This window comes from Xenia sp. Carnegie-2017, unplaced genomic scaffold (genome assembly GCF_021976095.1).
Source record: "Xenia sp. Carnegie-2017 unplaced genomic scaffold, XeniaSp_v1 HiC_scaffold_25, whole genome shotgun sequence".
Classification (NCBI taxonomy): domain Eukaryota; kingdom Metazoa; phylum Cnidaria; class Anthozoa; order Malacalcyonacea; family Xeniidae; genus Xenia; species Xenia sp. Carnegie-2017.
In genome coordinates, this window is record NW_025813488.1 from 2,154,422 (window position 1) to 2,169,746 (window position 15,325).

The window sequence follows — 15,325 nt, forward strand, 5'->3', positions numbered from 1 at the left end:
GAGGTATAATGATGATCTTCATTGTTTACCAACCTTTTCAAATAGATCTGCATGAGCAGTCTTTCGTTAATCAGAAAAAACCAACGTTACTCGTCGTCTACTCGAGTATAGCGCCAACTACTTTACTATGCACAGCCAATAATCTTATAAATACGTTATACTTGTTAGCTTTGTGTAGTCTTGTTCAACCTTGTACAAACGACAAGTATTTACCATGACGCCTCGTTCTTCATAAGTGCCAAAAACTTGAAAAGAATAACATTTTAGTGCCTGGTGATATGCATATCATTCTGTATTCGTTCCACATGATTGTTTAAAAATTCATTGTTCGGACTTGAACAAATTAAAATATGTTCCCTTGTATAAATATACGTAAAATGCCAAAGGGAAATTCACCATTGTTTTATGGTATTATGCAAATTATCAAACATTGAAATTTATTCATCCTATCAAATAAAGCCAGCATTATCTTGTCTGCTTAGTCATTCGTTCAACAAGTTCGAAGAACTAAGTTTGTTTTTCGAACTTAATATTAAATAATCGAGATGCCTTTAAATTTGAAAGATTGGCTAAGGACGTGCGCGTTATAGTGCTGTTTCACCACATGACAATGCTTGACACTGTGAATACTTTATTGATCTTGTTTCTCGATATGAAAAAATGATTTGCTTCGAATGCAATGTTGACGAGAACAGCCTCACGACCCATTGTATTTATAGTGCTTCGTCACTATGAAGGCATTTGCCAAACATGTTTTAACGGCATGAAAGCCGTTAGTAATGAAGGGTAATAAATGCTGGTCTGTTTCAAACACAATATTTTTGTTGTCGTTGTGTTTACATGTTTTTCCATGGAAAATATGGAAAATTAAAGTTCTATCATCATTATCAATGCCGTAGAAGGCATTTGCCAAACATGTTTTAACTGAAAGCCAAAATTAATAAAGGGTGATAATTTCAATGTTGTTGGTTGTTTTATATCTCTTTCCAATAAGAAAAAGGCAAAATATGCCCAAAAACTGTTAGTATTCGTTGTTGAGCTTCTGGCTCAACGGGCTTTGACTGACCTCCAATGCACGAGGTTCTTGGTTCGTCCCTGTGTCGGTACTGGTATGGGTTGTAGCTTCAGGATTTAGTGCAAGGTTGAGGTTAGGAGAGAGTTAAAGAGCGATATGTTTGCTCTGAGGTTCTTGACTATAAAAAATATGACTCCCTAACTTCTAGGGAGTCATAGAAAAATTTGATCAAAAGACTTAGTTTTTTTCAGTCAAAAAATTTTGTGGGTATTCTCTATTTTTTTCGATTTTTTTTCTAAGTGTCGCATTCCATTCTCGAAAAATTCAACAAGAGAAATTCCAATTGCGCACTTTGTGCACAACATTACCTTCCTCAACTGTTCCAACTGCATCACTGTCACACTTACGGCCTTTGTTCCTTGCAAGTCTAATGTCTGTCATACAATGCCCAACATCAACTGACCCTCGAAGGATTTGAACCTAACACCTCAACCTGAGAAACCTCTATCACAACCACTCGACCTCGCAGATCGACGAAGACATATCGAAAATTTATTGTATTTACTATAATGCATTTTAATACAGCAAATAAAAAAATAAGTATTCTGTAAGTGTTAATCAATGAAATAAATCAATAATTATAGTAGGATCAATAAATAAAATGTTGAGATTTTTATGAGAACTTAATAATGGTAAATTTTAGAAAGAAAGCATGAAAAATTGAGTTGAAAGAAATAATCGTTTATCGTCATTTTTATCACCGAAGAGCAATACATTAATAGTTCCCAGCCTTGCATGGGATCTATATTTTTATACATAATATCGCAGCACATAGAACTGTAGCACATTCAAAATGGCCATCAGTTTCTACTATTTCTTTTCCCCAAATAGCAATTTCAAATATGCTACAAGACAACTAGCTTGGAAAGGACTGAACAGCTAGCTGCGTGAAAGGAAGGAGCATCTTCACAAGGATGTCATCAGTGTAGTCTGATGCTTCTCTACGAACTGATGCACCATAATATATTATAGATGTCAAAAAAGAATGTCGTGATTATTTCACAAGTGTTATTATGACTGGTGACATTGTCAAGTTTCGAATAAATTCCTTGCTTTAGAGAGCAAATTTCACTGGGGACTTAATCCTCTCTTCTCAGCCATTGTTTCTTGTCGTTCCATATTTATAGATAAACATTCATCTCTAAGTACTGTGTCATTGGAAGAACTTAGCTGTTATAAGATGCCACTTTGTATAATTATCCTAATAACGTTGTACAAACTCTGGTCTTATATGCGCTCTGCAGGTACTCGATGTGATAGTTTCCATCCAAATAGCATGCCTTTCAAATGTTTAGTTTTGGTAAATAGTCCTTTATGATCGACGTCGTTGCAACTCAGCTTTGATATCTTTCAAAGTCAACGAGAATTTTTCGTTGAGAATCGCTTCCGAGGTTCACTTGGTTGGTAGACCTTGTTTTCTTGCAAGATATCTACAATTGTCGATAAATGGTTTGTCTTGCTATTGATCTGTTTTCTGCAAATTCTTCGCTATTACCAAGTAGTCTTCAAATTACTAAGGAATCTTTTCCTTTCTTTTCGTGTATTTTGATTTCTCACTTGCTCTGCCATTGTGTGTATTGATTTTTCTTGAAATTAAGCATTTGTATTTTCAACTAAATTTCATAAGTTTTTCGAAATCAAGGTCACACTATCGTTTCTTGTTCAGTTGTAATCACAGATGTCGACGATTTTCATTTTCTATCAACACGTTCAAACACATTGGAGTCAAATAGACGTCTTTCGGTGACTAGCAGAAAATTAACGATACTCGCCGTCTACTACATATAAGGCACCAACTTTACTTTTCTTTGTTTAGTCGTGTTCATCAACTTCTTACAAAAAAACAAGTGTTTACCATGAGGCCGTGTATTTTACAAAGTGCCAATAACTTGAGGTGAATAATACCTTATGCATGACGTAAGGCATTCATGATGTGTTTGTGGTACATGATTGTTTGATGTTCATTGTTCGTGTATGTGCAAGTTACAGGATGTCTATTGAATTTAATTCTGAAAACAATAGTTAGTGTGTCTTAAACAAAAGAGCTAAGTTCTCCTTCATTAAATATACGTAAAATGCAAATGACGATGGAGCATTATTCTATGGTATTATGCAAATCATTAAATGAAATTTATGCACCCTATTAAATAAAGCGTGTATTATCTTAATCGTTTAGCCATGCATTCTATGAGTTCGAAGCATTAAGATGTTGGTGACTTAAAGTTTTGGCACTTTTTATTAGCGTTAAGTCGTGTTGGAAACGATTGTTTATCATTATGAACTTGAGGATGGTTATTGAAAGCTAGAAATGGTGAAATAGTACGAACACTGGCGGCTTCGTAAATAAAGCTACAAATGATCATGTGCGTTTAGTGAACAACGGGCAACATAAATTCATTGATCATTTGTAAATCATGTTTGTGGTGTAAGCAGACGATCAGATGCGAAGGTCAATTATGAGAGATCTTACAATGGATTTCTAAATACACTTTTGTGTATAGAAATGGATGGTAAGAGAAAGTAAAATAAATAGATCTATTTTACTTTCTCACCATATTGTTAGTAGAATAAAATAAAACCTAGGGATTTCTTTATAATGCATTAGACTTATACCATATGTGTACATGGTTTATGTTTCTTACATGAAGTATTCCGGAACTTTTGTATTGTGACTTGACAAAAAATATGTAAAAAGTTCCAAATTATGTCATGCATCATCGACCAGCAGCAAAAGTATGGTGGCCTCCATCTGTGCCTTCTCCGCAAGCCATCCCGGTTCGAAGCCTGCCTGTTACCTTGAAAGACGCAACGCTTAACCACATCCACAAATATCAGTGTGCAAGTCTTAACGATAGTTGATGATGGTGAATGATAGAGAGAAGTGATGAATAGAAATGGAGAGAAATGATGAAAGATGTGAAGACGAGAAATAATGTTGGCATGTGGAGAAAATTATGTAATTCAAAATTCTTTCCAACTTTTTCTCCATAAATTTTCACGAAAAATTTAGACAGTACACTTTGAACCTGCATTCAAGTGCACTGAAGCGGAGGGTATTTTTCTTGAGCTAAATGTTTCCGATACAAAATACTTTTGGAACTTCTATCTAACCTTTTTCTTTCATGCATTATAAGAAACAGGTTAAATAACTTATTAATTATCATTTTTAAAGATGGTAATTTAAAAATTAACTTAACGCTGTTATATCATGTTCAAACAAAGTTTAAAGTGAAGATAAACATGAAATTTTTGCGCTTTTGCTTGTAACATCTCTAACAGTTTCTTCTACGCGAGTTCTTTTGATTCTATATAATTTTTTGCAGTTTTGTTTATTTTACTTTTATGATTTGTGTTATCAAAGAAAGCATCAAAAATGACCATCGACTTTAGCTGTTTTTAGCGAGATCATTTTCAACTAGTTTCTTCTAGAATATTAATTCCATTTCTTGTTCAGTTGCATTCACAGATGTTGACGATCTTCATTTTCTATTAATCAACACTTTCAAATACATCGTTATTCAAATAAGATGTCTTTAGAGAATGAACAGAAAATTAACGATACTCGTCGCCTACTCCTGTTAAGGCACCAACTTTCCTTTGCTTTGCACAAACCCAAATCTTTTGAACACGTTGTACTTGCTCTTCTATGTAGTCTTCTTAAACTTTGTACGAAAGACAAATGCTTACCATGACGCCTCGTATTTCATAAGTGCCAAAAACCTAAAGAGAATAACATCTTAGTGCATGGTGATATGCATATTATTATGTATTTGTTCCACATGATTGTTTAACATTCATTGTTCGTAGTTAAACAAACTACCGGATATCTATCAATTAAAATCCTACAAGAACAGGAGATAGTGTTGCTAAACAAAAGAACTATGTTCTCTTCATTAAGTATACGTAAAATACAAATGATAATTAGTAATTGTTCTTTGGTATTACGCAAATCATTAACAATGAAAATTTATTCAGCCTTTATCTCATAAAGCAAGCATTTTCTTGGTTGCTTAGTCATTCATTCAATGTGTTCGAAGAAATAAGGTCGATATTATAAAGTCGAACCTAAATTATTCGATAGCCTTTGAATGGGAAATATGGACTAAGGACATCACGTCATTGCAATTATTCAGCACATGACAGTGTATGACATTGTTCATATTTTACTAACTTTCTTTCTTCATGTGAGAAACATGAATTGCTTCAAAGCAATGCGAAGCAAGTTTTTGTGTTTATAGTTCTATCGTCACTATTGATGTCGTCGAAGGCATTTGCCAAACATTTTTAAAGCTATAAGTGATGAGGGCTACTATTAAATGCTGTTCTATGTGAAACGTTTAATTGATATGTTATTAGCATTTTTTTATATGTCTTTCCCTTAAGAAAAAGGCAAAATAGGCCCAAAAACAATCAGCATTCGTTGTTGAGCTTCTGGCTCAACGGGCTTTGACTGACCTCCAATGCACGAGGTTCTTGGTTCGTCCCTGTGTCGGTACTGGTATGGGTTGTAGCTTGAGGATTGAGTGCAAGGTTGAGGTTAGGAGAGAGTTAAAGGGCGATCTGTTTGCTCTGAGGTTCTTGACTATTAAAAATATGACTCCCTAACTTCTAGGGAGTCATAGAAAAATTTGATCAAAAGACTTAGTTTTTTTCAGCCAAAAAATTTTATGGGTATCCCCTATTTTTTTCGATTTTTTTTCTAAGTGTCGCATTCCATTCTCGAAAAATTCAACAAGAGAAATGTCAATTGCGCACTTTGTGCACAACATTACCAACCTCAACTGTTCCAACTGCATCACTGTCACACTTACGGTCTTTGTTCGTTGCAAGTCTAATGTCTATCACACCATGCAACATCAACTGACCCTCGAAGGATTCGAACCTCACACCTCAACCTGTGAAACCTGTATCTAACCACTCGACCACGCAGATCGACGGAGACATATCGAAAATTTATTGTATTTACTATAATACATTTTAATACAGCAAATAAAAAATATGTATTCTATAAAGTGTTAATAAATGAAATAAATCAAAAATTATAGTAGGATCAATCTATAAAATGTTGAGACTTTTATGAGAACTTAATAAGGGTAAATTTTAGAAAAAAGCATGAAAAATTGAGTTGAAAGAAATAATCGTTTATCGTCATTTTTATCACAGAAGAACAATACGTTAATAGTTCCCAGGCATGCATGGGATCTATATTTTTATACATAATATCGCAGCACATAGAACTGTAGCATATTTCAAAGTGGCCATCAGCTTCTACTATTTCTTTTCACCAAATAGCAATTTCAAATATGCTACAAGACAACTAGCTTATAACTATTTGGAAAGGACTGAACAGCTAGCTGCATGAACAGAAGGAGCACCTTCACAAGGATGTCATCAGTGTAGTCTGTTGCTTCTCTATGAACTGATGCACCATAATATATTATAGATGTCAAATAAAAATGTCGTGATTATTTCACAAGTGTTATTATGACTGGAGACATAGTCAAGATTCGAATAAATTCCTTCCTTTAGAGAGCATATTTCACTGTAGACTAAATCCTCTGTTCTCAGCCATGGTTACTCTTCGTTCCAATTTTATAGATAAACATTCATCTCTACGTACTGTGTGGATGGAACTATAAGATGCCATTTTGTATAATTATCTTAATAACGTTGTACAAACTCCTGTCTTGTATGCGCTCTGCAGGTACTCGATGTGATAGTTTCCATCCAAATAGCATGCCTTTCAAATGTTTAGTTTTGGTAAATAGTCCTTTATGATCGACGTCGTTGCAACTCTGCTTTGATATCTTCTAAAGTCAACGAGAATTTTTCGTTGAGAATCGCTTCCGAGGTTCATTTGGTTTGTAAACCCTGTTTTCTCGCAAGATATCTACATTTGTCGATAAATGTTTTGTCTTGCTATTGATCTTTTTTCTGCAAATTCTTCGGTATTACCAAGTAGTCTTCAAAATACTAACGAATCTTTTCCTTTCTTTTCGTGTATTTTGATTTCTCACTTGCTCTACCATTGTGTTATTTGGTTTTCCTTGAAATTGAGCGTTTCTATTTTCAACTGTATTTCATATGCTTTTCGAAATCAAGGTCACACTTTCATTTCTTGTTTTTTTGTAATCACAGATGTCGACGATCTTCATTTTTTATCAACACGTTCAAACACATTGGAGTCAAATAGACGTCTTTCGGTGACTAACAGAAAATTAACGATACTCGCCGTCTACTACATATAAGGCACCAACTTTACTTTTCTTTGTTTAGTCGTGTTGATCAACTTCTTACAAAAAAAACAAGTGTTTACCATGAGGCCGTGTAGTTTACAAGTGCCTATAACTTGAGGTGAATAATATCTTATGCATGACGTAAGGCATTCATGATGTGTTTGTTCTACATGATTGTTTGATGTTCATTGTTCGTGTATTGCAAGTTACAGGTTGTCTATTAAATTTAATTCTGAAAACAATTGTTATTGTGTCTTAGAACAAAAGAGCTAAGTTCTCCTTCATTAAATATACGTAAAGTGCAAATGACGATGGAGCATTATTCTATGGTATTATGCAAATCATTAAATGTAATTTATTCACCCTATCAAATAGAGCATGTGTTATCTTAATCGCTTAGTCATGCATTCTGTGAGTTTGAAGCATTAAGATGTTGGTGATTTAAAGTTTTGGCCCTTTTTATTGGCGTTAAGTCGTGTTGGAAACGATTGTTTATCATTATGAACTTGAAGATGGTTATTGAAAGTTAGAAATGGTGAAATAGTACAAACACTGGCGGCTTCGTAAATACAGCTACAAATGATAATGTGCGTTTAGTGAGCAACAGGCAACATAAATTCATTGATCATTTGTAAACACGTTTGTTGTGTAAACAGACGATCAGATGCAAAGGTCAATTATGAGATATCTTACCATGGATTTCTAAATACACTTTTGTATATTGAAATTCATGGTAAGAGAAAGTAAAATAAAAGATTTTCTAGCAATTTACTTGCTAACCCTATTGTTACTAATAAACTGAAATTTAGGAATTTCTTTATATTGCAATAGACTTATACTATTTGTGTAGATGTTTTATGTTTCTTACATGAAGTATCATGGAAATTTTGTACTGTGACGTGACAAAAAATATGTAAAAAGTCCCAATTTTTGTTATGCATCATCGACCAGCAGCAAAAGTATGGTGGCCACCGTCCATGCCTTCTCCGCTAGACATCCCGGTTCGAAGCCTGCCCGTTACCACGAGAGATGCAAAGCTTAGACAGAGCGACAAATGTCAGTGTGCAAGTTAGAAGAATATCTCAACGATAGTTGATGATGGTGAATGATAGAGAGAAGTGATAAAGAGATATAATGGAAAGATGTGAAGACGAGAGATGACATGTGAAGAAAAGCAAATCATTTTAAATTCTTTCTAACTAATTTTTCTTCATAAATTTTCACGAAAAATTTAGCCAGTGCGCTTTGAACCTGCATTCAAGTGCACTGAAGCCGAGGGTATTTCTTTTGAGCTAAATGTTTCCGACTCTTAAAAATTTTGGAACTTCTATTTAATCGTTTATTTTTAATGAATTTTAAAAAAAAAGAAATTGCTGCTACGTAAGCCAGACAGGTCTTGAACCCGTTTACTCTTATGCTGACATCGAGTGTGCTTTCGCTGGCGCCACACCTTTCACATACGAAAGCCCCTTTCAAACTTGTATTAAGACTTTTTTCCGTGCATTTGAAGAAAAATTCGTTAATACTAACATACTCTATGTTTAACAAATGTTTTTCACAAACAATTCGATAAAAGAAATATAAACGCAAAGGTTTTGTCTTTTTGAAGTTTTCATGTCGAAACTTCGCATTACATGCCAATGATGTCTTCGAGAAGATGAAAGAAGACGAAGAAAGTAGGCAAAGTGTCATCCATTGCCATGTGGTAAACCAGGGCAGTTATGCGCATGTCCTTAGTCAATTTTTTTATTGAATGGCGTCCGGATTATTTGACTAAACAATTTATATTTTTACATCAACCTCTTACTGCAATGGCTTCTATCAAACTAAATTATTTTTGCCAACTTTTGCCTTGCCGTTGCTTACTTTTTACTCTTGTTTCGAAGAAATGGTAAGAGCCTTATTTTTTCACCATACCATTCACCAAAGCACGCGGTTTTTGCTGACTTTTGCTTTGTCCTTGCTTATTTTTTCTTTACTTTGTAAAAACTAGCATTTTAGCTTTGACATTTGCAGTGTTCTGAATCCGTATGATTGAACAATATTGAAATGAAACATTATGAATGTGTATTTTATAGTTGATATTCTACCGATGTTCAAAGGTGTCTTTTTCTATTATAAACTAAGTTAACGCACGCTTCGACTATAGCAAATATACTGTACTCTTTTCAGTACCTTACGTCAAGTAAAAGAAATTACTCAAACTGTAAAAGGACATAAACTGACACTTAAAATACGCTTTAACTTCTGAATATAATTTTTATTTGGAACTTCGTCGTTTTTCACAATTTCATTCACAGTTTTAGTGAGGACCATTTGAATAAACGACTGCAACGATTTGGTGATTGTTAAAATGTCTACTTCAATCAAGTATTAAATGATGATTTTTTCAAATGTCGTATGTGAAATAAGGACTTTTCTAAATAGAAATAACGACTGTTTGAATACATATGATTGCATTACGTTGATTACAATGATTACATTCGAGTATGGAATGACAACTTTTAAAGATGTCGTATCAAATGGAATGAAGACTTTTACTCTTATGGAATGAGAACTTTTTGAAATGTCGACTCTTTTTGTTCCGAGAAACTAGAAAAAATTACAGTGTAAAAAACTTAGAATTTGCAATGTAAAAGTTTGAAAAAACCTTGTGCTTTTGTAGAAGCTTTCACAAGAAGTGGTTGGCTGTATGATGAGGAAAATAATAACATGATGATAAGAGAAGAGCAAAAGAAGTTTTAAATAAAATCCCGAATAAAAGAAAACGAGGAAAAGAAACAAAACTTTTCTTGTTCATGCTTATTTTGCTCGTTTGAGCCAGGCATTAGTTATTCATTCTATGAGTTTAAAACATTAAGATGTTGATAAACATGAGTTTATGGAGGATGTTTATCACAATACAATTGAAGGACCAAACATTTGCGGCTGCGTTAATGTCACTAGAAATGGTTCTGTACTTTCTGTGAGCAACGAGCATCATAACCTCATCGATTGTTTTTACATAATGTTTCTGATGTAAGCAGACCATCTGATATGACCCTCAATGAATGACATGCTGTACTATTTCAAAATACACATGTATATTGAATTAATGGTTCGAGTGTAAAATTTTAGAGATCTAATTTGTCTACTCTCTCTTTGTTTTGTGTGTAGAATAATGTAAAACGGAGGCACTTCTTTATATTGCAAGAAATACAACTTTAAATTACACAAGTAAACTAAATAACTTTTCTTATGCATCTTCGACAGGCTGCAAAAGTATGGTGGCTTCTCTACTTGATGTTTACCTGCTTCATGGAAAGAGTGTTCTTCCAAGTCCACTAATGTCCATGTGCTAGTTGCAAGAGCGTCTGAAAGATGAGCAAAGGTGGTGAATGATGAAGAAAGGTGATGGAAAGATATATTAAGGCGAGAACATAAGATGATATATATTTTTTTATTTTTTCTTCATAATTTTTTATGAAACAATTTTGATAACATGGAATGAACCCGCGCTCAATTGTGCTGCAGCTTTAATTAATTTTCTGTAGCTGAATGTTCCCGATGCAAAATGATTTTTGATCTTTGGAAAAAGCCGTTGCTGCTATGCAAAAATATGATATGAGCGTCTAAAAAAATGAAGAGATGTGAAATTCAATTTTCTTTTTGTATAAAAATTTTTTGGCAGAATTCCTGTCGGGCATGGCAGAACGGGCTTGAACTCGCAGATGAGTGTATTAAAGCCGAACGGATTTCTTCAGAGCCAATCATTTCCGACCTCTACATCACGTTTTTATTTGTGAATATTAGAAAAAGAAAATGTTGGTACAATAAAACGTTTCATGGATTTTGAACCCGCAAGCAATGCACCGAAGGCAGTGCGTCATACCACTCCACTACCTGATCCAGCGATACGTTCGTAAAGTGTAAGGCAATTATTATTAAATCTAATTAATAAACAGCAAAATTAATAAACATCTTTCTTTTGCAGTGGAGATGATCTTGTTTCATGGTGGAAAAATGTTTATACATTGTTGAAAAGAAAGAGCTGACAGTTAGAAGGTTGGTTGAAGAATCACTTAAGTCTTCGTAAATTTTTTAGCAAAGAGATTTGTACCAGAAGTCAAGCGCCCTGCAGCCGATAGTATTTCTCTTGAGCTAAATGTTCAAGATACTAAGAAATTTTGGAACTTCTATTTAACACTTTTTTTCGTGCATTTTTAATAAATAACGTCTACTGCTGCATAAAATTACTAGAATGGTCTTGAACCATGAGACAGGCGCAATGAAGGTACACGCGTTACGCAGGGACTAAACCTTTCTAATACCATGATAAGTTGGAATTTCTATTTAAACTTTTCATTTGGGCATTTTAATAAAAAGTTTTTGCTGCAACACGAAAGTACCATATAGTTATTGAACCCTAACATCATGCAATGACACCGACCTTTCATTGCTCTAGACTAGCTGATCAAGGGTGTGACCAGCTTCAAAATAAAGGAGGGAGTTAGGGTTAATTTCTGCATAAAGGTAGACATAAAGGGAGACCTAAAGGTAGACATAAACGTAGACATAAAGGTAGACATGAAGGTAGACACAAAGGTAGACATAAAAGTAGACATAAAGGTAGACATAAAGGTAGACATAAAGGTAAACATAAAGGTAGACACAAAGGTAGAAATAAAAGTGACATAAAGGTGAACATAAGGTAGACATAAAGGGAGACATAAAGGTGGACATAAGACATAAAGGTAGACATACAAAGGTAGACATAAAGGAGACCTAAAGGTAGACATAAAGTAGACATAAAGGTAGACATAAAGGCAGACACAAAGGTGAACATAAATGTGGACATATGACATAAATGCTACATAGACTAAAAGGTGAGACATAAAGGGACATAAAGGTAGACATAAAGGGTGGAACATAAAAGGTAACATAAAAGGAGTAGACACAAAAAGTGAACATAAATGTGGACATAAATGTGGTAAAGACATAAACAATGAGACACAAATGTGAACATAAAGGTGAACATAAAGTGAACATAAAAGTAGACATAAAGGTGAACATAAAAGGTGAACATAGCAAGGAGACATGTAGGTGAACATAAAAGATGAACATAAAGGTGAACATAAAGGACACATAAAGGTGGAACATAAAGATGAACATAAAGGTGAACATAAAGGTGAACATAAAAGTGAGACATAAAAGGTGAACATAAAGGTGGAACAAAGTGAGACATAAAGGTGAACATAAGGATGACATAAAATTAGACATAAAGGTGGTGGAACATAAAAGTAGATATGAACATAGACAAAGATGCAAGGTGGACATAAAGGTGAACATAAAAGATGAGACATAAAGGTAGACATAAAGGTGAACATATAAGGAGTATGACATAAGATAGACATAAAAGAGTGAACTATAAAGGTGAACATAAAGAATGAGACATAAAGGTGAACATAAAGATGGACATATGAACATAAGGTGAACAAAATGTAGACATAAAGTGAACATAAGAGAACAACATAACAACATAAAGATGAATAAAATTGAACATAAGGTGGACATAAAGTGAACATAAAGATGAAAAGGTGAACATAAAGGTGAACATAAAGGTGGAACATAAAAGGTATAAAGGTGAACATAAAGACATAAAGATGAACATAAAGGATGAATAAAAATAGACATAAAGTGAACAAAAACATAAAGGTGAACATAAGGAGAACATAAAGGTGAACATAAAAGGTATGAACAAAGTGTAAAGTGAACATAAAGGTAGACAAAAAGTGAACATAAAGGTGAACATAAACATGAACATAAAGGATAAAGGACAAGAATTAAAGTGAACATAAAGGTGACATAAAGGATGGAACATAAAGAAAGACAGAACATAAAATAGACATAAAATAGACATAAGGTGAACATAAAGGTGAACAAAAATGATAAAGGAGACAGAAAGATGACATAAAAGGTGAACATAAAGGTGAACAAAAGGAGACATAAGAGACATAAAGGTGAACATAAAGGTGGACATAAAGGTAGACATAAAGGTGAACCAGACATAAGGTGAACATAACATAGAGACAGACATGAATTCAGGTGAACATAAAGATACAGGTAAGAGTGAACATACAAGGTGAACATATGAACATAAAGGTGACATAAAAAAGACATAAGCATGAACATAAACATGTGAACATAAAGGTGAACATAAAGATGAGACATAAAAGGACATAAAGTGAACATGAACAAAAGGTAGACATAAAGGTGAACGTGAACATAAAGGTCATATAAATGGACAAATGAACATAAGGTGACATAAAGGACATTTGAACAGGTGAACATAAAGGTAGATAAAGGTGAACATAAAGGTGGTGACATAAAGAACATAAAAGACAATGGACATAAGATAAGGTGAACATAAACCTCGTGGACATAAATGAACATCATAGACATAAAGGTGAAATAAAGATCATACAGGATGATAAAAGGTATATAAAAGATAAAGATGACATAAAGGTGGACATAAGAACATAAAATGAACATAAAGGTGAACATAAACATAGACATGTCAAAAAGACATAAAAGTGTATAAATCAAGTGGTGACTCATGAGACATAAAGGTGAATATAAATGGAACATATTAAACAAAGTGAACATAAAGTGGAATAATTACATAGGAATGAGCATAAAATCTCACAAAGATTAAAAGACATAAAGTGAACTAAAAGGTGTTGATGAACATCAGGTGAACATAAAGGTAGATCATCAGACATATAAGTAGACTCAAGATGGACTAAAAATAAAGAGATAGACATAAAGGTGTGAACATAAAGGTGAACATAAAGATGTAGACATGTCGACATAAAGACATAAAGTGAACATAAAAATAGACATAAAGGATAGAACATAAAGTGAACATAAAGAACATAAAGGTGGACAAAGGTGAACAAAGGGTGAACATAAAAATTGAACACATGATAGACATAAAGGTGAACATAAAGGTGAACATAAAGGTGGTGAACATAAAAGGTGAACATAAAGGTGAACATAAAGGTGGAAGGAATAAAGGTAGACATAAGGTGAACCTAAAGGGTGAACAAAAGTGAACATAAAGGAAGACATAAAGGTGAACATAAAGGTGAACATAAGGTGAACAGACATAAAGGTGAACAAAGAGTAGACATAAAGGTGGAACAAGGTGAACATAAAGGTGAACATAAAAGGTGAACATAAAGGTGAACATAAAGGTGAACATAAAGGTGAACATAAAGGTAGACATAAAGGTGAACATGAAAAGATGAACATAAGGATGGAATATAGGTGAACATAAGGTAAAGGTGAACATAAAGGTGACATAAAGGTGAACATAAAGATAGAACATATGAACATAAAGATGATAAAGAGTGAACATAAAGATGAACATAAGGTAGACATAAAGGTGAACAGTAAGGTAGAACATAAGATAGACATAAATGAACATAAAGTGAACATAAAGGTAGAAATTAGACATAAAGGTGAATAAAGAGGTACATAAAAGGTGAACATAAAGGTAGACATAAAAGTAGAACATAAAGATGGTCAAAGGTTACATAAGTGAGACATAAAGGTGAACATAAAAGTGAACATAAAATGACATAAAAGGTGACATAAAAGTGAGACATAAAGGTCAGACATAAAAGTAGACATAAAACGTTGACATAAAGGTAGACAATAAAGACATAAAGGTGACATAAAGGTAGACAAGGTGACATAAAGGTAGACATAAAGGTGACATAAAGGTAAAGATGAACATAAATGTATAAGATAAACATAGACATAACATAGACATAAAGGTGAACATAAAGGTGAACATAAAAGGACGTAAGACATAAACGTATGGACAAGACGTAGACATAACATAACGATAGACAAAAATGTTCGACGAAATTGTGCATTATGTTAATATGTTTTAAACCAATTTTCGGTTCAAAATTTTGGAAAGTATATACAAATAATTGATAGAAACAAAAAACAACAACAAAAATAG